The 22,892-nt window shown below is 35.2% G+C and overlaps 2 protein-coding genes across 3 annotated transcripts in view; one reads left to right on the forward strand and one right to left on the reverse strand.

Annotated features, from left to right (window-relative positions):
* Positions 1–22,892, reverse strand: part of LOC143149887 (1-phosphatidylinositol 4,5-bisphosphate phosphodiesterase epsilon-1) — a 577,853-nt gene that overhangs the window by 297,738 nt on the left and 257,223 nt on the right. The gene's annotated exons all lie outside the window — the stretch shown is intronic.
* Positions 1–22,892, forward strand: part of Alpha-catr (alpha-catenin related) — a 115,830-nt gene that overhangs the window by 66,631 nt on the left and 26,307 nt on the right. The window lies entirely within an intron of this gene.

A 22,892-nucleotide genomic window follows, 5' to 3' on the forward strand; every position in this document is an offset into this window, starting at 1 on the left:
TTTTCCTGATACGCGTGAACTTTACTATGCCGTGGTTGAACGGATCTCAATACAAACCCCTATTTACTTTTCCGTTTTTATGCAATTGTATTGACACGACTTCGCATGCTCGCGATAAAATGTCACGTTCCGTTGTTTTGTCATTTTACTACCTTTCGATTTCAACTATCAGTTTTTACGAACCTGCTATAATAGTAAGATACAATAACCGAGATTACGCGGATATGTTTCCGTTTTTATGGGATTTTATTAACCATTTGAGTGTCACGAACTTTTAGATGCATTCGATATCTCTTATTGTCCATAAGGTTCGATGCAGACGTGCGACTTCTCACTGCACTAACGTACGTTTTTCCCTATTTTTCATGTTGAAAACAACGAAGACACGTACGATCGCAAAAATCACACATCTGCATCGGCCCTAAAATACCCATAGACAAGATCCAAGCGTACTTTACCGATTGTTGGCATTTTTAAATGCTGAACAAGAGACAAAAAGTTTATTCCGGAGTTAATAGAAGTTAAAGGTAAAGATTTTTTTTTGCGTTCGACAGACGACAAATACGTTGAAAAACGTGCATAATAATCGAATTCGGAGAATGCAGCTCTCTGTGCAACACCATGGGCATCATTTTGAACAATTTCTGCATAAAGAAAGTGAATCTGAAAAATTAAAGTACGTCTTATTTTCATTTACCAATCCACACTGATCCAATAGAGGTAAATAGAAGTGTACAAAGATCGATGAGGAATCAACATTACGAACGATGTTAATACTGTTTGTAGAAACAACGTATAGAAATACATACGATAGTAGATAATTAAGTGCACGTCTATCAAAAAACTATTCAAAGTCGATTTGATCGAAAACAGAACCTCGTACGAAGACATTTCATTTTACAATCTCGATTTATCGTTCCACATGGAATTGCTTTACGGTTGAACCGTAATTACTAGGACACACCTGTGCATTATCTGGAAAATATCATTTCATAGGAACGCTGTATCTAATCAGTCATCTACTGCAAGCAACTATAAAGCATGCCTTTGAGCGATGTTCGCGACGTAAAAGAAATCCGTCTTCTCGCTCACAAATTACGTTTCCGTGATAGCGATACTGTTAGTCATTTATTTCTGTTAGAAGAAATTGTGATCAAGAATGAAATAACCTTTCCGAAAAATGCTGGTCGTTGAATCTGAATTTCATCCAGAAGCATTCTCTCTGATTCTCCAATGTATATTATCTGTGTATACGAAATTAGAACAAACACCATACGATCTTGAACAAATTGCTCTTTCGAATTGTAAAAGACCTGTCGGTATTCCTGCACGTTTCGAGCAATGTATTTCGTTTAAAAATTCCGAATCTCAATGTCACTATATTCACATGACCAACGTTAGCATCGTATATCACTATCATCATCATCGTTTCGCATCGATGTAATAAAATCTGTAATAAAATCTATCGATAACATTGTTCTCGTGTTACACGCGTACACAACTATGCTACGAACATTCTATGTCGCGACGTGATGCGAGACTTCGTTAAAATTTCAATCTTCGTAAATCTTTCGCTTTACTCTTTTCTTTTCGTGCGCAGTCTCCTTCGAAATTTCTTCTAGGAAATCCTCGCTTTGTCTATTAACGGTCTCGTTCTTCACCTTGGTTTCCGCGTTTTTTTCGATTCCCGCAAACCGCCCCCGAACAGAAACACTTCTCTCAGACCTATATCGGTGACGTACCAAGAAGTGCCTCTGGCTAAAAGCTCTGAACATCGTCGCCAAGAGGATATAAATGCAAACTCTCGTATGCAACTTTGCAGAAAGCCTTGGTAAGAATACGCAAACTGGAGGAAAAAGTCGCTTATACCATTCTGGAAGTACTTCTGGAAACAATCTTTCAGAAGTACTTCGTAACACATTCGTCCCCAAACTTGAATCTGTCGCTACGTATGAACAATATAAAAGTGTACTGAAAATCAACATTGATAATGCCGAAACGGTTCCCTTATTTTACACCAAACATCGTGCACACTGGCTTCCATTGTTCCATTTCTTGAGTACTTTAGTATCAGATCTTCCTCCCCAAATCTTTGTATACTTTTCTCCGGGTAAATTGTATTCGGGTTAAACAAATACAATCTCTCAATTTTCAAACGAATACTATCGTAAATTTTGTCGATACATCAATCTGTCTAATATGAATTTTCCATATATGTTTATCTTTTAAATTGTTTTGCACGCAGAATCAGTTCACAAAACTATTCGTGTAATGCTCGAAAACCACGCCGAAGGAAATAATGTTCAACTTGCAGTACGTGAAAATGTTTTAAAATTCGCTTGAAAATAAAAGACTTTGATATATGAAATATTATGAAAAAGAATCCCCATATTGGTGCTCGTAAATCATTTTACAACGTGTAACAATATACGTGATAAAGATGCTTCTAATGAAGTACGTTGAAAAGTACTGAAGAAAAAATTTTCATGGTATCGTACCGAGAAGGAAGCCATACCTCGGTAATACTAACAAAGTGAAGAGACTAAGATTAAGAAGTACTCAAACAAGAACAACACGTGCTAGCAAAAAGAAATAGTTTCGGATGAATTTAAAATCAAATTTTTGACGAAAGAACTAAAACGAAAGAGTTAATATTGCAGCGAAACGATATCGCAGTAATATATATTTGTATTTATATAAAAAATACAGTATGATTCATCGTGGAGCGAAATTTCATACCGAAGTATGGAATTCATACGATATTAAAATACTAGTAGAATAGTGTCGCAAAATATCAAAACATTGATACAACATTATCGCGAAATATTTAATTATTGATATAGCAGCATAACAAAATATTAAAATATTGATATTTCGCTTAAAACATACTTAACGAAAGAATTTGAAAATTTTATTTCACAATATTGAACGATAAAATACCACTTTCCAAACACTATTTCACTTATTCATTGAATATTTCGTAAATCGACAGAGGTATTAACGTTGATATTTCGTCGAGGTAAAATCACCTCGTACGTTTCGCTACTTTCGCTGAGAGTTTTTTTAATATATAAATATTATGTATTAAATATATAAATTTTACTACAGCCATCTTAATTCGTTCGATCGAGAACTTTTTACCAAGGCTTAGATAGTTCAATACCTACCTGTACGTTTCCGAAACAAAGTTTCTGGCATCTCAAAGACTGAGAATGTTCCTTATAAAATGACGTTACATTTAAAATCATCGTCTTTACAATTGAGAGTGTAAAAATCTCAACGAAAGAAAAAAAGATTCCAAGTGCTCTATAGAACATTAAGGAAATTTGTTAAAGGATCGTGCTCGTGCACCCTGAACTCTTAAGTGGAACGTGTTTTCGTAGCCCGAGATCACGCTCTTGTGTTTTCGCGCTGAAACGAATGCCAAAACGTATTGCGAGTGCAAAAAGTGGGTACGTCATGGCCCAGATTCGAAGGTCCTTGAAAGATTTTTCACCATCTTAAGCGCAGCCTTGAGCTATGTCTCCTTCAGATGGAAACCAACCAACAAGAAGTCGCCGAAAGCGTTTTCTTTCCGGTTATCCGTTTCCCCCGTGACGCTACTCGATGAATCGATGTAAGAAATCACCGAAGAATCGTGGCGCGACATGTTTTCACATGTTTTCGAGATAAAGTGTAGAGGTCTCGGTTGCTCGTGTTGAAACTTTTCAACCATTCAGTGCGATGTTTGTGGAGAGATTTGAATAATTTTATTCGATGCTGAGAAGAAATCCTTCAATTTCATTATCGATATTTATCGGTAAAATCCGTTTCGTTCAACCGTAAAACAAATGATAAGTACCGAACTCGATAATAGTGTAGTATCAGTGGTTTGGCTGTAAAAGCTCCGCGGCAGATATCGATCGACAGAGTCAGCAAATATTAGTCTGATCCAATCGAACAGAGTTATCGACTCACGGAAGAGATCCTTCAGATTATCCCATTATTTAAGATTATCCCGGATTGTACACATGTATCGTTCTCGACGACTCCGTACGATAGTGCAATCTAAAAGTTTCCACTGCAAACTTTGCCTCTTAATCTAATTGAAACAAATAACATCGCATTTTGTACTTATAACTAATTTGTTCTTTTCGCATCATTGTTGTCACGATGTTGCCCTATTCACCGTAATCGAAACAATCCTTTTCAATGTTTCTTTTTCCATTTTATACCATCCGATACGATCGTAATCGAGATTTTAATCCGACGTATTGTGTAGATCAATCCAATACGATTCTTCTCTACGAGAAATTATCAATTTAATTCCAATGTTCTAATGTCCTTCGTTCATATTTCTTCAGTATTTCGCTATGTAACGTTTCTTGATTGTACTTTATGTATATTGTGTATACAGTATTAATGTTTTCTTGTAAGAAATCTTGCACGCAGTATTCTCCAATTCTGACAATAGTTTATAATCGTTCGTAAGTGGATACAAATCTGAGCCACCAGAAAGCCTGTGACTGTTTTGTGGGGTGTGGCCCATCAAGGTACGACACGCCTTCATTTATGCAAGACAGGCGTTAAAATCGGGGCCAAAGTCTACCAAAAAGATGTGCTGAAAGGAATAATACAAGCCCTGAATATGACTCTCTACCAGAGGCAAGGATGGGTTTTCCAACAAGACCTCGCCCCAGCTTACAAAACAAACACAACTCAGGAGTAGCTACGGAACAATATCGCAGAGTTTATTTCAGCTGGAGAGGCCAGATTTGAATCTACTTGATTATAAACTGTGGCCAGAGCTGGAGAATGCGGTGTAGAAAATTCTCTATAAAAATTCGAATAATCCGAAGAACTGATCAGACAAAATTAAACAACATTTGAAATAACCGTGAAGATCATTGAGTACCTCGATAGCCAATTGATCGGATCGTTTGCAAACCCGCATCACTGCTAAATAATACTACTTTTCGTTTGTTATTAAACGTGCAAATAAACTACGAATCGGTCAAACTCGTTTGTTCATAACTTCGAAAATAGACTTTGTATTGATAAATACAAATAACCGAATAGAAGATACTATCCACAACTGAAAACTTAAACAAGAAATTTCAACGACGATCGCACAATTAATCGGGTAATTTTATTTTTAATTACACCTCTCCACCTAATGTATTAAACTATCGTCGTTGATAACAATCTAAGAACAGTTACTGTTATGCTAACGTATCGGTACACAGACAAAGATTTTGATCAGTTGAAAATGATAATATCTTTTTGTTTTACAATGACCCGATAAAGGTAGAATGGAAACGTCTAGCAAACCTAAATACATCGAGGAACAGGAATAGTCGGCAAATTGAATATTGATAAATCATCAAATCGAGGACATTCGAGCGAAATAGACATTATCTTTGCCGAGGCAAAGTAACGATTTCCTCGTAACCGTTCCAAAGGGTAGCAATATTAGAATTAGCAAAGGTCAGACCAAGAATGGTATCTCCAGTGGGACGATTCTTATCGCACGTGAAGTCTATTGTAACTAATCCGGGTTCTGTAAATGATACCGTAGCGTGGCTAGGAAATTCACGGCGATGTGGCACGCAATGTATTCGAATAAATCATTGCAGCCGCCTAATTCTGTTCGATTGTTCTTATTCTCTTTCGTACGAAAAATAAGCCTAAATATCATTATTCAATAACTTCGTAAAAGTATACGAGCACTTACAACGAATCATAGTGTACGAATTTGTATATCGCTTTAATATACCATAAAGGTGTCCTAGAAATTAGTCAACTACACGCAAAACCTAATACAAGTGAAAAACACACCCTATGCAATAGCACAACAGACTCTAACGAGTTCAAATGAACATTCAATGAGAATCGTCTTTTCTTCAATTGTACGATTTATTACAAAGATTGTATTAAGATAGAATCACCTAATCACTTGTAGGTACATTTTACAGTTGATGAAAATCAAATTTGTTACTTTCGTGCAGAGACTTTTTGCGACTTGATAAGTGGTTTACCGAGAAGATACAATTACATCTCCTGTGTTACCGTAATTAAGAAGCGTGCGTGTGTAAGTTTCGCGTGTTCGATCCTCGACCTTGGGAATATTACTTACTCTCGTTTATTGAAAAGGAACGTTCAATTATTTTCCGAGAAAGTTCAGTATCGCGTTCGTATCGGACAAAAGTGTACTTCGTTTCTAAAGTTCACCTTCTACAACTCTTGCCATTTATTCAATGCATTTAAAACTCTTTGAGAGAAAATTGAATTTATTTCGTAATTCAGTTTACCTTTACATTCTTTGTTCTTAGGTCTACGGATTCTATTTCTGATATGTTCAAATAAAACGATACCCTTTGTAGAAAAAGCTTCTCTATAAGTTAATTTATTTAATTCCTCGGTCACGTAACGATGTGAAATTATTAATCGAAAAGAAGTTAAACGAGGGAACGTAAAGTATCGAAAACGTGCAATAAAATAATATCGCTATATTTTTGTTCGTTTATCGCTAATGTTCTCGACTCGGCGTAGATCTAAACGCATTCTACGCGTTGTACGATTACAGCTGTCTACAAACGGTTAAGAAAAATTCAATCGACACCTCGTTTCGCGTGAAAATTTTCATCGTAAATTGAAGTCGTGTTTCGATTGCTGTAAGTCACGCGTTGTCGATACGGGTGAAACTGATTGCACATGACAACGTGTCGGAGACCAGACGAATGGAATTTCGGAAAATGTCTAAACGCAAAAATTTCTGGACAAATTGATGGTGGTGACAGCATTTATCGTATTATTGAATTACGTGGCAGAACATTCAATCGAATCGATCGATTGGAAAATAGGAATTTAATAAAGGCCGCAACGGCAATTAGGCCGTGATTAATTGTTAATTAGAACTCTAATACGATCGCAGACGAATCTGGACGCGGATCCACCGGAAATTGCGGTGATTTCGTCCGCAAGAACGATTGTGTCCGCGGTGGACGATAATTTACGATACACAAGCTCGAAAATTCACGATAAATTCAACTGGCCACACTGACTACCTGCTGCGTTACGACTTGTATTTACGAGCAGCATCGAGCACGAGCAAAGTGAGTTTTCTGCGAAGGCAACTAAATTTTGTTCGGTCGAAACAGTCGAAATTGGACGAGCGACGAAATAATAGCAACCACGTTCGGCAACAATGTTCCGTATTCCATAATTCTATCGTTCTTCGTAACAGGTATAATTTACGATGCAATTCCATTCGAGTATAAATTCGATGCACCCGTGTAACTTCAAATTCTTGTATGTTCGTGGATCTTTAATGTTTCGCGGAGTACGAAATTTTTATTTTCTGTATTAATCGTTTACTCAGTTTCGTGCGAATTTTTCAGTGAAAAACGTTCAACTGTTTCAAGGAGTTTAACGTAAACAAAATGTACTTGAACTGGTTACCGAGTCTCGGAATTAATAGGATAGAAAGTTCTTAAAGTACAATGGACACACTCGAAAGTTGAGAAATTTACCGAACAAATGATACTAATTAAATAAAAATACCAAATAAAAGAAACGTACCAGGAGAATATTCGCGTAATTTGTACGTAATCGAAAATATCTCAAATTTTACAATGTAGGAATTAATCGTGGAATTAATTTAGGTTGTAATTGTAACCTGTTATCGTATTTTAAACGAATAACTCGCACTTGGACTACTTTGAAAAATTTCATTATTTCAACAGTGTGCACAATATGCTATGTATTAATATTACACTCGTACAACTTATCGTCGATACATTACTGTGCAACATTTTTCCTCTCGACGTGTGCTCGACCTGCATCGTTGACGCGTACTATTTTTTAAATTAAAATTAAGAAACGTCGGTGCAGTAAAGGAAGCCTTCTGAAAGTTCCATTCCTTTAACGATCGTACACCTACGGAGATAGCAAGGAAAAGTCAGTAGATAGTATCAAGGAACAAGTGACGTGAGAAAATGTAGTACGAGGTCGAAAGTCAAGAGGTAGACGACGATAGTTAAGAGGACAAAGACGAGGAGTCATAGCGAGGAGGATAAAAACGACAAAGATGAAAAGTTCAGACTTCGCTGCGTCTTGTATCGACATACCCTGATTTATAATAAACAAATATTTTCCAAGTATATCTCATTCGTGTTCCGTGGCAATTTAACGACTCTAAATAAACGTCGATATCGACAAAGAATTTCTTTCTCTAACTCTGAAAAGACGAAGGAGCTTGTGTTCAACAATAAGAAAATCTTAAATACTTATACGCGTCTTCCGCGTAAAATATTTTCAAAATATTATTACGTTGCTTGTGTCTTTAACGTTGATGTTTAATAATCTGTTTCGATTCAATTAGAACAGAAATTTATAAGAAAACGGCTATTTGTATAAAAAACAGTCACAAATGCAAATCAAAGATGACCTCTTCGAATATTTGATACATTGGTACATATTGTTGCTACGAATGCGTATTCTTTATCTGTAACAGCTCATTGGAATCTTTTGAAAAACCGAATGGACGAAGAATCTTTTTACGAGAGGTATTCGATAAATTAATTGAAAAGCAAATCGACGACAGATGCTCGAGCTTTACCGAATTATAAAATCATATTATGAATGATATATGAAGTATAAAAGGAATGGTGCTAAAAGGAAATTTAATTAAAGATAACCCAAGTAGAAGAGAAAGTTGCTAGTGGCAACAAGATGCATCAAGTTCTGATCAAATTACAATAAATCGTTTTGAAAACGAGTATTTTTTAAGAAACGTTCGATTCATATTCCAGGAAAACGATAACATTAACATACTTCATCGACACTTTGTGATTATATAAAGTGTTGATAAAGTAAAATATTCGAAAAGAATTGGTATATCCTTTCGTCTATATATTCTTTCTTTGCCGAAACAAGCTCAAAAAATGGTTGTTTCCAAACAATCGTTTTCCAAGGATATTTGTGAATGATATAAGCAAGCTCGAGGAATTTCTCCCCCGCAAACCTTTAACGTAACAGCTGGCGAGTCGATCTTTCTAGTGTTAAATGCTTCGAATTACATTACAAGCGTTTCGAGTTTCCATCGACGAATATTCTGTGTTCTTGGAACGAAGGTAAGCGTAGATTGAGGCAGTTTAACCTCCGATTACGGGTTTTTTACCGTGAAACAGAGCCGTTTCAAATGCTCCGTAGTCTTGGAGTGCTTTACAGACAAAGACGAGCCGGGAAAAGTGGGAAGCAAGTAAGGCAAAGCAAGCAACACAGTCGTGAGAGTGGCGAAATGCCAAGCGATGAACGGTGTGCCTAAATTTCAGAATATAGCTATCTTATAATCCCTTCTTGCTCTTCTTGTTAAAGACCCGGGAACCAGCGATCGTCTTTGACTTTTCACTCCTTTGACGATTGCTTCTAATATTGTCTTTTCTATCGAAAAATTGTCAACGAACGATGCACAGAATTATACTTCGTTTGTCCTTGTATTGTTTCAATCTATACCACATATTTTAACTCTCGTGCCAATTTGCTGTTCCCCTAAGCAGAAATGGATAACATTTTTATGTGGATAAAAGTTACGAATAACGAATGAAAAATAAACAACTCCTTATGCGTTGTTCATTGAATCGAAATTAGAATTTGTAATATCGAACGAAATATTTTGCAACGAAGAAATCAAAATTTAACTATCCAATCGAATAAACATGGTAAATAAATCGTTGTACACGAACTCGATTCATCTTTCGTTCGAATAAAATTTTAACTATCTCCGTTATCAAACTGTTGCTTTCCTTTCGTATATTAAAATACATTAATATACCATAGTTTACTTACTCACGTGAAATAATAAACGGTAAATTGTTTAAAATATAAGCGTTTCGATAATTATTAACTTGCAAAAAAATGTTTCGAACAAAAGTTACGCGTACTTTTACGTAGAATAGGATTCTAAAATAAATAAAAAATATAAAAAGAAAATAATTCGACCTTGAAATGATCTTGAAAACGGCTCCGTTTTATTAAATAAAAGAACCAATAATGTCATTTGAACCCCCTCTAAAAATCATGAAAGATGTGTTCCACTTTTTCTTTTCAATTAATTGTTCACGAGATATTTCATCGTGTCAACTTAAATGATACATCCTGTGTATCGAAGAAAGAGTACCTCTTACCTTTCGAATTGATTTCAAGTTGCTCGTTAAGCATTATCACGTATCAAAATGTAACATCGAAACGTTATTAACAAATATATTGAGAAATCGACATTCAACATTTGAGAAAAGAGCTGCACGTTTAATAGCAAATCGGGAATTAGCTGACGTGCATTAACCGAAAATCGTTGGCAAACATGGCTCGTGTTTGGAAATTCCAATGTTGGCTTTCTCTCGAAGAAAACGGCTGCTGTGTCGTCGTCCACTAATAACTGCATCGATCAACGGCGAACAGTAACTTCTTCCACAGTCTGTGTACCCTTACGATAGACGGCACTCTGCTATTTTTATCCCAACTACCTTTTGAGATCGGGTCAAGTCAACGTGCAAAACATTTATTAACCCCCGAGCGTTTTCCAGCTAAGAATGAGGGCGGGTGCATTGTTTTGGCAGACGTCGAATATTTCCACGTTCCTCTTCACAGATTTTTCTGATTCGAAAATGAAATTTTAAATATTTGCAAAACGTTAGATAAATGAAATGCCTTCGATATCTGCTTCTACTATAATTCGAGGCTTTTCCAAATTTGGTATTTTCAAACGGATTCAATGTTCGATGATCGTCTTACAGTATCCGATGCAAATTTTGACTGCATTTGCATCTTGATGCGTTAGTGCATGCCCGTGAGAAATAAAAATGGATGGGAATTCGTTGATAAAAATACTATTGTGATAATTACCATCGATACAAACTATATTAAATTATAATGTGTTTATTTTGTAGAATCATGTACCGGTAATTTGTAATCATTCGAAGGAAGATTACTTCTACTTTCACAACCTTTTCTTAGTCTCTTTATTAAAACTTATCGATTCAATGATAACCGAAAGTCTAATAGTTTTATGAGTAATCATTAATGAGTTAATTATTGTTCACAATTACATTAACTCTGACTATTTGTGTTATTCAATAATAATGTTTGTTATTCGTTCAACAATCATGATCATTAATTACTAACTGTAATACAATGGTAAACATAGACGTTAATCATCAAATAAATTACGTTTTGCTGAACATCAATGGGGCAAAATTGACAATGTTAATAATCCAAAACACTTTATTGTTTTTTGTACATAAAACTTTGATAAAAAATCTATCTTAACTTCTCAAGTAGGTCATTAAACTTGGACGTATATGAAATTATCAAGATTAAAACTGTACGATCGTTCCTCTTAAATTATGATTCGCCGGTTACTAAAAATAGCGATGTCGAACCGCTTCTATGTAAGACAAACTCTAATAATTGGTTCACGTCTTTAAAATATTAGAAGAAACACTTTAAAATCAAATTCTAATAGTTAAAATTAAATATTAGAAGAATATTGTAATATTGTTAATCTTTGTTAATATTCGACAATAATTACTTTCAACGATTTGTTACATGCTCTAATCTAAAACTCTAAAATGAACGCTAGATTATTGCTAAAAACTCAGTAAATATTTGAACCCAAAATTGATAAATTACACAAATATCAATTTAATGCGATCGAATAAAATAAGCATCGTTTTCTACCGGAAGAAAATCAAATTTTATTTTCCTGTATCTTTGTTGTACGTTCACAATTCCGAAAAAAAAAACTAATCGATCGAAGAAACGAATAAAAATATAATAATTTGTATCGCGTACGATCGATTATCGCGAAACTAGACCAACGTACAATTCCACGGTGTCGATTTCTACAAAATTATTATTGAAAATGTGATAGACGTTATCACGGAAATCGGCTTCGTTCGCATTATCGCGAAATTAGCCGTAGCGTGAAATAATTCGAGTTGTCCTCGTTATTTCGAGAAACGTATCATTTCCAAACGAAGATGTAAAAACGTTCAAATAAAATCTGACAAGAATTTCGCGCGATCAAACGGAATTCGTAGGTTTTTGTCTTCGAATTTCCTAGAACCGGGACAATAGTATCGTATAAATAGTTCGTGTCTGAATTCGTTCGAGGGTGAGACAGTTATCGCGAATTAAAAAGCTGACATCGCAATGCACATCGGAAGAACTTCGCGTGACGAATTCATTTCGTATGCAAGATGAAACTGCACGAATACACGTAGTTTAGTATCGGTGTCACGGGTTAGACATGCACTCGATTGGCAGTGCATTTCATATTGCAACACGTGTGACGCACGTTCCCGGGGGATTAATCAGACAACCGGAAGAGGAACGTTGGTATTCGACGTGGAAATTGTTGGTACTTCCGTGAGCGTCTCGTATCGCTGATCCAGAATATCGGTGTTACTCTGATATTCCTAATGCATTCGATGGATCCGCCATTGAATTCACCGATATATCCGAGACGTGAGCTTGAAAAATTCATTTTTTATACAGAATGCTCGTTTCTCGAACGGCAGGAGGGTTTACGATAAAAGTACACGCGGTGATAATTCTTTGGCGGTAACGTAACGATTTGGTAGACAATTTATTTCGCGCGTTTAATCGATGCGTTGAACGAGACAATTTATTCACTCGCATTCGGAACGTTCGATAGCTTCGGTTACCCAAAGTATAACGTACGATCGACGATTTCAACAAACGAGATCGTATTACGGGATTAGTTAATCGCAAGGAAATCGTAAATTTGAATACCGATCAAATTGAGGATTTACCGAATAACGGGAATGTTATATACAGCGAACGAACGAATTTTTGCAGCTCGATTACGTTCGGTCCTGATTGAATTGCTGACCTCGCTATCTCGCGAAATCGTTACAGATGCGTGCATCGCTACAGAGAGCAGTTATAAACTGTTCACTGTTTCGTCAAAGATTGGTATTGCAATTAATTACACGTTGTACGATAATTTTGTACATTTTTGAAACTGATACTTTTATCAATTTTTGCTCCAATTATCAAAAATATACTTTAATGTATTCTATTTTTCTAAACGCGTTTCTTTTTCTTATTTTTCCACAAATCTATCAACGTTGAGGTTCCGTTCTAGATTCATTCGTCACAGCCTCCGCATCGTCCCGAATCGATAACAAAAATTAATTAGCATTTAAAAAAAAAGTGTGCTCCTGCGACCAGAGAACTTGCACATTGATTCCAGAATTGTAATAACTTCGTTCGAGTCTCAATGCCAGTCAGCACGATACTGTAATATATCTCTCGGCCTTTTTATGCCTCGATCCTTTGATCCATTCACTCTTAGAAACCGGCCATGTGTTTTGCGTGATTTATCAGCTTCCATTGTCATGGCAACGGATCAATGGTACCAAGCTACCAATCGGTGAACTGGGTTATACGCAATGCGCCTATATTGCGGTGCTGCGATATCTGTAATCCTCTGCTTACAAATTTACACGTGTAACCGGAAAACCTTCTAATTTTCACATCGTACGACCGAAACGGTATCTTATTTCCCCAGAAAGTTCGTGAAATCTCAATTTTCCAACCACGCGAAGATATTCTATCGTAGCAAAATTGGTAAAGAATGATACAAATAACAAAAGCTCGAACTCGAAGTACAATGTTCCAATTTCGAGTGCTCGAACTGTACCGAGTGTTCAGGAAATTGAATATTCTTGGAAAATTCAACGTTCTGATAATTTCTCTCAAAATGTTGTTCGGACGATTCTTAAATACAGAGTCGTCTAAAAGTAGTGCAGTGCTTGGCGAATCGGTGTCCAAGTTCCTCGTGCGACAGTCATCAACCCCCGCCAGGGTTGCACGTTCAGCGAGACCATTATCCGCAAATATCGAGTCGCGAACGAGGTAGTAAGACGTTAAAAGTGAACGTGCTCACCAGAAGAGTAAAAATTTCCCGACAGTTACACGACTTCCAGAACCTTAATCCTTAATTAGGCGACTGGAACGACAAGAATCCCGACGGTAGCTCTTCAAAAATATTGCGTACCGAGGAACCGTATCGCAAACCTAAGTTTGGGTAACAGTAACCACTGGACGATAAAAATTATCTAAAAATTGTGCCACGTGAATTTTCGTCCCGGTTGTAATCACCAACGGTGGTGAAATAATTTTCTTGCCAGTTCTCCAGTATTTTGCCAGGCACTTGACAGAAGTATGGTCTCGATTGCCACTGTTTCGCGTTTTTCAACTTCGATTGATCGAGAATGGTACGCGAAAGTACTGCTCACCGTGGATTTCTCTTCTCCGCGCTTAATCTTGCGAATTGCGATCGACGCGGTGCATCGAAACACAAACGCTGATATCGAGAAAAGTTCTCCGCTTTAAGATAGACTCGAATGCGCTCCACTGTCTGGAATATTCTGCGCGCGTGTACCAAGTTTTTGCACAGCTCATCGACATCAAAGGTCCCGCAACGATTTCATCGTTCTCGTGGGTTTCAATTGTACGGACTTATCGTCACGATTGGATCATCCCGGCGATTAGGAGAAATTACAAATTTGACGGTAACGGCGCTGATCCTGCGACGAGATTTTTTTTATTTATCTAATCCCTTGGATCTCTCGATGAACGATAGGTGCGTAACGTTGAAATAAAATATCGTGTAGAAAGTTTCTGGATAACTGGAACCAAGAATAACGAAAAATAATCACAGAGAGACTGTTGCCTACTCGCTTATATCGAATCAGGATCGTTTAAATTTGCGAACGATACGACGCATCGAATTGTGTTGTTCTCGAATCCATCGTCGTTTAGAAATGAATCGAAAAGATGGATGAAAATTTTCTCGTGGAAGAATTTCTTCTCGAGATAAGCGATTTCGAAAGTACCCGATGCAAGCACCAATTTATGTAAAATATCGTCGAATCTCGTTAGGAATTATCACGTTCCTATAAAATATGCAACGGTGGTAAGTTATAAGCGAAATCTTGTTCCATAAAACATTTCTAATTAGTTCTGAAAACATTTGTCAAATTGGGTAATAGGATGTTAAAGCTCGAACAAGTTTGCCATCGAGCACGCGTGCCTTGCACATTTTCGAAATCGATTATCTCGAGAACAGTATCTCGTACGATAAAATTTGATTCTACATTTTCGACTTGCTTTTCGTAAACATTCACCCTCGTTGTTCGATCGCACTGCGATATTTTCCTTCGTGTAACGATTTCGTGTTCTTCTAGTGTACATTATGTATAATTCTGTTTTAAGATCGCTTAGAAATTTTTATTTTACACGATAGTCTATTTCCGTCCGTAGACTTTCGCTTTTGGCAAACGATCTGCTTATTGGATAGACGTAGTAGAAAAATAATTCAGACGGTATTGAGTCGGGACAAAGCAATGCACTTCTGGGATTGTTAAATTGGGTCAAGGGGGATTGCATGGCGTACTTGATACTCAATCTGCATAAAGCATCGTAAGGTTTCGCTATCAAGGCAGCTGAACTGATTACGTTACGCAGCTATGCCTTGTAGGTTTGTTGCGTCGCAAACCCTCGACGTGTAAACGCATACGAAAAGAACTGCAATACCATAGTATCGACTATACGCCAGGACATAGATTCGACAATCCTTACATCAACGATAATAAATTAAGAGGCGCCATTCGACCATTTCGTCCATTTTCTTTCCAATATTTTGTATCCTTCTCCTTGATCTTCTCACTCTCAGTTTCCTTTCCACGATCTTTCTTCAAGTGCACTCTACATTGCTCCAACGACTCCTTTCCTCGGATTCTCTATTTTCCTAAATATCCAATTCTCCGTCGATCGCTCAAAAATTTGTTCGTATCGGCCCCGACTTCTGCACCAATTACAAGCTACACGAATTTAACTATTAAGTAGAGATATAAAATCATCTCGAGAGTCCTCCTTGACAGTTCCTCGCTAACGATCTACTTTCACAGACCTTTGAATTTAATTCACTAGCTCGACAATCACCTTCGATATTCCTTTTACAAGTTTTACTTGTACTGTTTTACGCAATACTGTATTGTGTCAAGTAGTGATAAACTGTATTATTATATGTTACAATATTAATTTGGCGTGTCAACTGTTAGATTGGATAAGAAGCATTTGATTCGAGTTCGATCCGACGAAGATGCATTTCCTCAAATAGGACCAAATGTGATACGAAGCAAGGTTATTATCAGAGTGTAAAATGTCATGTGGTGAGTTCTGAAGTTGGTCAGTTCGCAGAAACTTTGAAACGGTTTGGAGTAACATTTTCCAATGCACTGGTGAATTGTATCTGCACAGCGGGGTCGTATAACGAAGGGAATGTAAATATATATGTGTACATGAATAGTTACGTACATAGGTACAGCTTCGAGAGGAAAAAGTAGAATGAAAGAGATAACTTTATTTGCACAAAATAATCAATATAATAAATCTAGTTCGGGCAAGAATAATTTAATGTAAGCGTTCCTTGATTTCTATTATCTTTGATATACAAAAATTGATCGGTGATACTTGGACATGTATAAGTAATTAAATCGTTCAAGAAGAAGGCAACATAGTTGAACAAATATGAACAAGCAGGAACTTACAATGATAATGATTTAATACCAACTATTCGAAAGAGATACAATGTAAGTGTAAAATGTAGACAATTTTAAAAAGTCTAGTCTTAAAATGTACATTAAGTCAAAATAATAAAATTAATTGTGGGACACGTATATAAATAAATACTCTTTGTTTATGAAAAAAATTAATGTTCGTCCTTCTTGTCTAAAAACATAAAGGTAGTTATATTATTAAATAAACTATGCTTTTCCGGACTAGTTTATTATAATATTTATTTTGAATACAAGCAGTATATACACGTACATTTTTAAACAAAATATTAATTTTAATTCATTTAAAATATCGAATGTTTCATTGTACTTACTTGTTTATCGATGTAAGTCTTTTGAAATATACATCCTGCTACTGGAAATAAATAAATGGTTTTAATAATTTTACTCGACTATTCGATAAAAGCACTAATTTAACCCTTAACTGGTACAGTGGTTATTTTGTTACATATACGGTTTGATAGGGTCTGTAGGGCCCCATGTATAATTGTTTGAATATTTGTAGACATTTTTAAGAAGAAAAATCAAACGAAGTAAATTACTCTTGTTGATTCGTTAAGAAACTGAATAAATTGATTTTTGAAGTAATGAAATTCCCTTGGGTCTGTCAGATCTCATCTTACCAATTACGAGTTGCAAACTCTAATTAATGTAAGGCTTGAAATGCCTTGTTGGAAGGTTTTTCATCCATTTTCTTTTCAAAATCCACACTACGACTGGAGATAAACAAATGCTGTAATCGAAATTAATTCCACCCGATAGGAGTTCATGAAAGCTCTTCAGTAAGACGTCGGTCGCGTCGCGAAATATGAGAAATTTATTATTCGATCGTGGAAAATGAAAAGACTAAAGAAAAGGAAACAAAATGATTTAGCTGAATCCAGCACCGTATCTTCTGTTCTACCTCGTTTGTTTCTTGTTCGAGGTGCTCGGTGGGATCATCGAATACAAAAACGTTATCAGCTAACGCTTCGTTAAACTTTCTCGACATTATTAATCCGAAAACTCTTGCTTCTTCGTTCGATTGTCGATCGATAATTCGATGAATTGTGTTCAAATTGAGATATCTCGTCGAGTTCTTTTTTTTTTTTTTTATTAACTCGTACAAGCAAAACACACTGAAGGGATGGCTCTGTCGAGAAATTGTAAACGGCATAAAAATTTCGTTCGTTACAGTGTAGGTCTTTCTGCTCTTTCGAGAACTTTATTTTCCAGTATTGACTCGGCGTGAAAATTTACAGATAACCAACGTATGAACTTCTAAACTTTAACGACTACGTGAAACTTCATAATAAGCAAAAAACCTAAAGGAAGACAGCTTACAGATACAGTCCATCCGTTTCTGATCGTAAGTGCATCGGCAACTGCAAGATGCAATATCTTTCTCGTGGTTTTTAAAGAATTTACGAATATGTATTTCTTTACGGAGATGTTTACAAACTATGCCACAAACTTCATTTGAACTGTAAAAATCTGGATAAAATTTTCTTCCACTTGAGAAACTCAAAAGTTCGGAAAGAAACGTATCTTGGAAACGGTTCGTTTTCCCGGGAAAGGTTATTAAAGTTTCGTCAAGTTTTCACGCGAAAGAAACGTAATACAACACAAAAGGGTTGAAATGAATTTTCTGAGTGGTTTTTTAATCAAATTTCGAGGGACTTGAGTGCATAAATTCATTCCCGAAAGCCGAAAAAAATATTTGTATACACCTTTTACATACAGGTTGTTCTGTGAGGTAATCGACAAAGTTTTTTAGTGTGTTTAACAAGTCATTATGCATAAAAAATGTCGTTTATAGACTATGGATATTAATGTCAAAAATGTTTCATTACATCGCTGTTACTTTTAACAAAGTTTAACGTAGCACCAGTGGTATTCGAATAATAAATTTCCAAGTATGTTAAAGTGCAGCGAGAATAAAGAGAAATATTATATTCGGTTTATTTTACAAATACAAAAATATGAAGAAAACAAGGAACGTATAGTAAATCACACGTATTTATATACTCTCTCATATAACATAATATAAAATGCCAAAGTGAACTAAAAATGTATTGTGTTTTAGGTTTATTTATATTAAAAATAGAAGACCAACAAAATATTAACATAACGATGAGAACAATTCGTACAAACTTTAATATACCTGCAGCACCTGTAGAAATGTGTTTAATGAATATTGCTTTTTTTTTCCCAATATTACTGGTACGATGAATTATAATACTCTCGTATTTTCTACAATATAGTATTACAAATTCTGAACGCGTATGCGGGCTTTTATGAATGACCGTACGTGTTAAATTAGTAAAGTATGAAGATATGAAAAAGCTTATATAGGGTGGATCTCGTGGTGATCCCTGGAATTGAAGTTCAACCCAAGATCAGAATCGGGCGATTTATGGCGTTCTCGTGTCACATGAATACGAGTTTGAGGTTTATTTATCGCCAAAGTTCCACGCGCTTGTAACAAATCTGTGTACGTTCAAGTTCTCAACGATGAGAGTAGAATTAATAGTGCGAAACTATGTATTATTTCAAACGAAAGAGCACTGATCACGAGGCAAGCAACGAAAATATTTGAAATGTATAAAGAATAATCGAAAATTCAAAATAAAATTACGTATCGGAAAATTCACGAAAAGAATCGATAAAGACAGTGCAATGGTTGTTAATTAACACTGATCGTGTGTACCATGATTTACCATGGAAATGAATTCGTACGATTAATTGCGATTTAAAATTAACGCGGTAAACGAAATCTCGTTAAACCGTTGAAAAGTATTCGAGTAACCGAAAATTGAAAGCTTGCAACTTATCAAGTGTCCTCGACGAAAATTAATATCGAAGGAACACAATTTAATGTCCGCAAACTCTCAGTTAGTTGCTTTACAGCGCCACGTAATTAGAAAATACGAACCCCGAGCGCTGGAATAAGAAACGAGAAAAAGAATATCTCGGCGGTGGCTTAAATTAAAAAAATTTCTTTCTTGGTCAAAAAAGATAGCCACGGCGCATCGCGCTCGAGGAAATTGCAGAGCCTGACATCGTTGATGTGTTGGATAATTAAAAATAATTACACCTTATAAACTTTCTTGCGAGAAAATTTTAACATCGATCGTTTTACTTATTCACTACTTCGAAACTTTGTAATTTTGAAAAAGGAGAACAGTATTATTCCAGAACTTAAAAGGAAAGAATCTTTCGATGCTTCACAATTTCACGGATATAATTTGTAACATTAAACGAATATTGTTACATTATAGAAGCGAGTAATAATACACAGATAATCCATCTACCGAAGTGGCTTTGTCATTTAGCAAGATTTTAAAAACTTCGACACGCTATACGAAACAAAAATTCAAATGAAATATTTTCACATTAAACGTGTACAAGCTTTTTTACTTTCCGACCTATCCATAAGGAAGAAAAATATTGCAATTGAGAAAAATTTCGAAAACATATTTTGACTATTCTTTAACCTTTTTTACTAAAACACTTTGACCTGAAACTTTATATTTAAATTTCACATTTTTATTTCAAGATCTTATTCAGTGTTGAGCAATGTCGATCTATGAATAATAATAGTTACTTCTTGTATGTTTATATATATATATAAATTTGTTCAAAATGTATTTAACAAACCTTAAAGAAAATTATATTTTACATAAAGAAATTAAATAAATTTTTCACTTAATTGTTTTAAGCTTTAATATTTTATTGATACTTTATATTTGGGCTAATATATTGTTCATTTGATAAACATGCTTTTATAAAATGACAATTGACACTTGAAAATGTTTCCACTCCATACTCGTACAAATATGTTGATCGAGAAAATTGAACATAAGATTTTAATGAACGAAACGTGTTGATAATTTGCTGCAATCCAGGAGAAATTGTATTTTGCAATACAAGAGAACAAAAAAGACTGCCCAAGCGACGAATTAACGAAGACGATATCGTAAAAGAGACAAGCATTGTAGTGAACGATACAACCAGTTTATGGATACACTCTTGACGCGCTATTGCACCGAAACACCTGAACCCTCTTTGCATATTGTTATATATTTCATGGAATACTGAAATATTGAATTTCTTTGTGCAAGCTGAAGTTCAAACGTTACACGATATACAAGGTACAATTTGCTGAACGAAACTAAAGTGCAACATCTAGATATTAAATTTTCATTCGTAAAATTTCTAGAAATTCTTCAGCAAGCAACGAAAAGGTTTTCGAGATGATAGAAAAATGTTGATAAAAGATATTCGAAACTGTTGTTTCGTCAGTTTATACATTCTTTGACGCTTGACAATTACACCGATGAAATTTACTAAACTTCACTTATTTGTAATTTTCAATGCAAACTGTTCTTCGTGGTTCGTACCGCGCTAAATTCGACAAAGAATCCTCTGAATGTTATTTGCATTTAATGAAAATATTTCACGGCATCAGAGATTTATTACTATCCTGGAAAAAATGAATATATCGGGCCAAGCATTTTACCAATTTTTCTCGAGTCATTGAATTCAATATATTACGGAGAGCTGATGCGAAAACAAATTTAGTGGAAGAATATCGTAAATAATGAATTGAAACGATTATCTTCGTGCTCCTCTCTGCGAAAATAATATTAAACGATCGAAGAATAACGAAGAAATACGAAACATTTTCATTGTTTCTGCGTGAACGTTCGCATCAGAAACGAGTAAACCAAAATTCATTTGGTATTCTTCGCCATACGTGCAATGCATTTCATAAGATGATAAATATTCATCGCAAGAGATGAAAGGAAATTCGATTGTGAAGGCACGACGATATTGGAGACGAGCTTCTGCATAACGAAAACCACCAAAGGACTGAAAACGTAATATGTGCGTGTGCAAGGGTTTGATTTCCATAGAACATTTTCCATGTAATACTAAAGACATGTAGATGTGACCCGCAGTGATGCGTTGTATTCGTTGACTTTAAAAATGTATCGATCTTTTCTCATATCTTTCGTTGCCATTTTATTAGAGAAAAATTCCAATTTAGAAAAATGCAACAGAATACCACTCTCTTATATTACCCGATCTATCGAGTTTTTAAAGTAGATTAAACCGTATAAAATTTAATAAAAATTATTGACTCTTATTCATTTTGATACGAAAGTAAAAGTTACTTACGTTTTTCTTTTGTTTTTTGTTTTTTTTTTACGTGGACATGTATACGCTCAGTCGTCGTGAGATTGTTATTGCTGCAAAAAACATGGCTACAAAATATTGGTAATTGAATATCATTAAACTGATTTGTTATTTCAAATTATGAAAATATTACTGAGTTACGTGGCTCACTTGTCTCGTAAAAGAAATTTTGCCACAGGCTTTGAATCGTTTATTTAGCAATATTATAGATAAACATACAGCGATATTCATCGGGAAGAGAATTCGTTCAAAAGAATAAGAAGTTAAAGCGAGTTTCGTAATTGTTTAAAATATGATTGCGATGGTATTGTCCGGTACAACTAATTGTGTAATTGCATTATTTGGAGAAAGAACCTCGGAAATGGGTCGAGTGTTTAATAACGCATAGTTACGACGCTCTAATTTTAGAAATCTCTGTTTCTGCGATGAGCACATGTGTCATATAAAAGCTTCACTAAGCATTTCGTCACTCCGACGCTAGTTTCTCGATGACACATCATTATATCGGAATAGCAAGATTCAATCCATTAACACCATTTTTCTTCCGATGAATTCATTCTTACGAAAATAATCTCTGCGATCTTTACTCGTAATATTAAGTTGTCGCCTTGGCGATGTTTAACTTTCATTTAAATTCATGAGATCTGCAAAGCATATAGATCTGCACTCTTAATTACCAGCTCCACGAAACACTCTATTAAGTTGTTTAACTTGGGTACACACAATTTCATGCTACTAATGGAGAAGTAGGAAAACATTAAACTGATTTTTGTGAACCAACAGTTAGCGCAAACTTACGATGTGCGCGTCTAACTAGAACTTAATAAGGATTAGTGTCGTTTGCTTTATATAGATTTTATCGTAAACAACTATGAAAATAACACTGTCGTCTCGAAAATGTGATCGAAGCTTAAGAAGTGAATATTGTATACACTGAGACGAATAAATAGAAGTAATGAATCTGATTATTTATCAATTTTTAATTAATAAAAATTTATAATAGTAAACTTTAATAGTCAAATTTATCAATTATTATTAAAGGTAATCAAGCAATATTTATCA

Source organism: Ptiloglossa arizonensis, chromosome 8 (genome assembly GCF_051014685.1).
Source record: "Ptiloglossa arizonensis isolate GNS036 chromosome 8, iyPtiAriz1_principal, whole genome shotgun sequence".
NCBI lineage: Eukaryota > Metazoa > Arthropoda > Insecta > Hymenoptera > Colletidae > Ptiloglossa > Ptiloglossa arizonensis.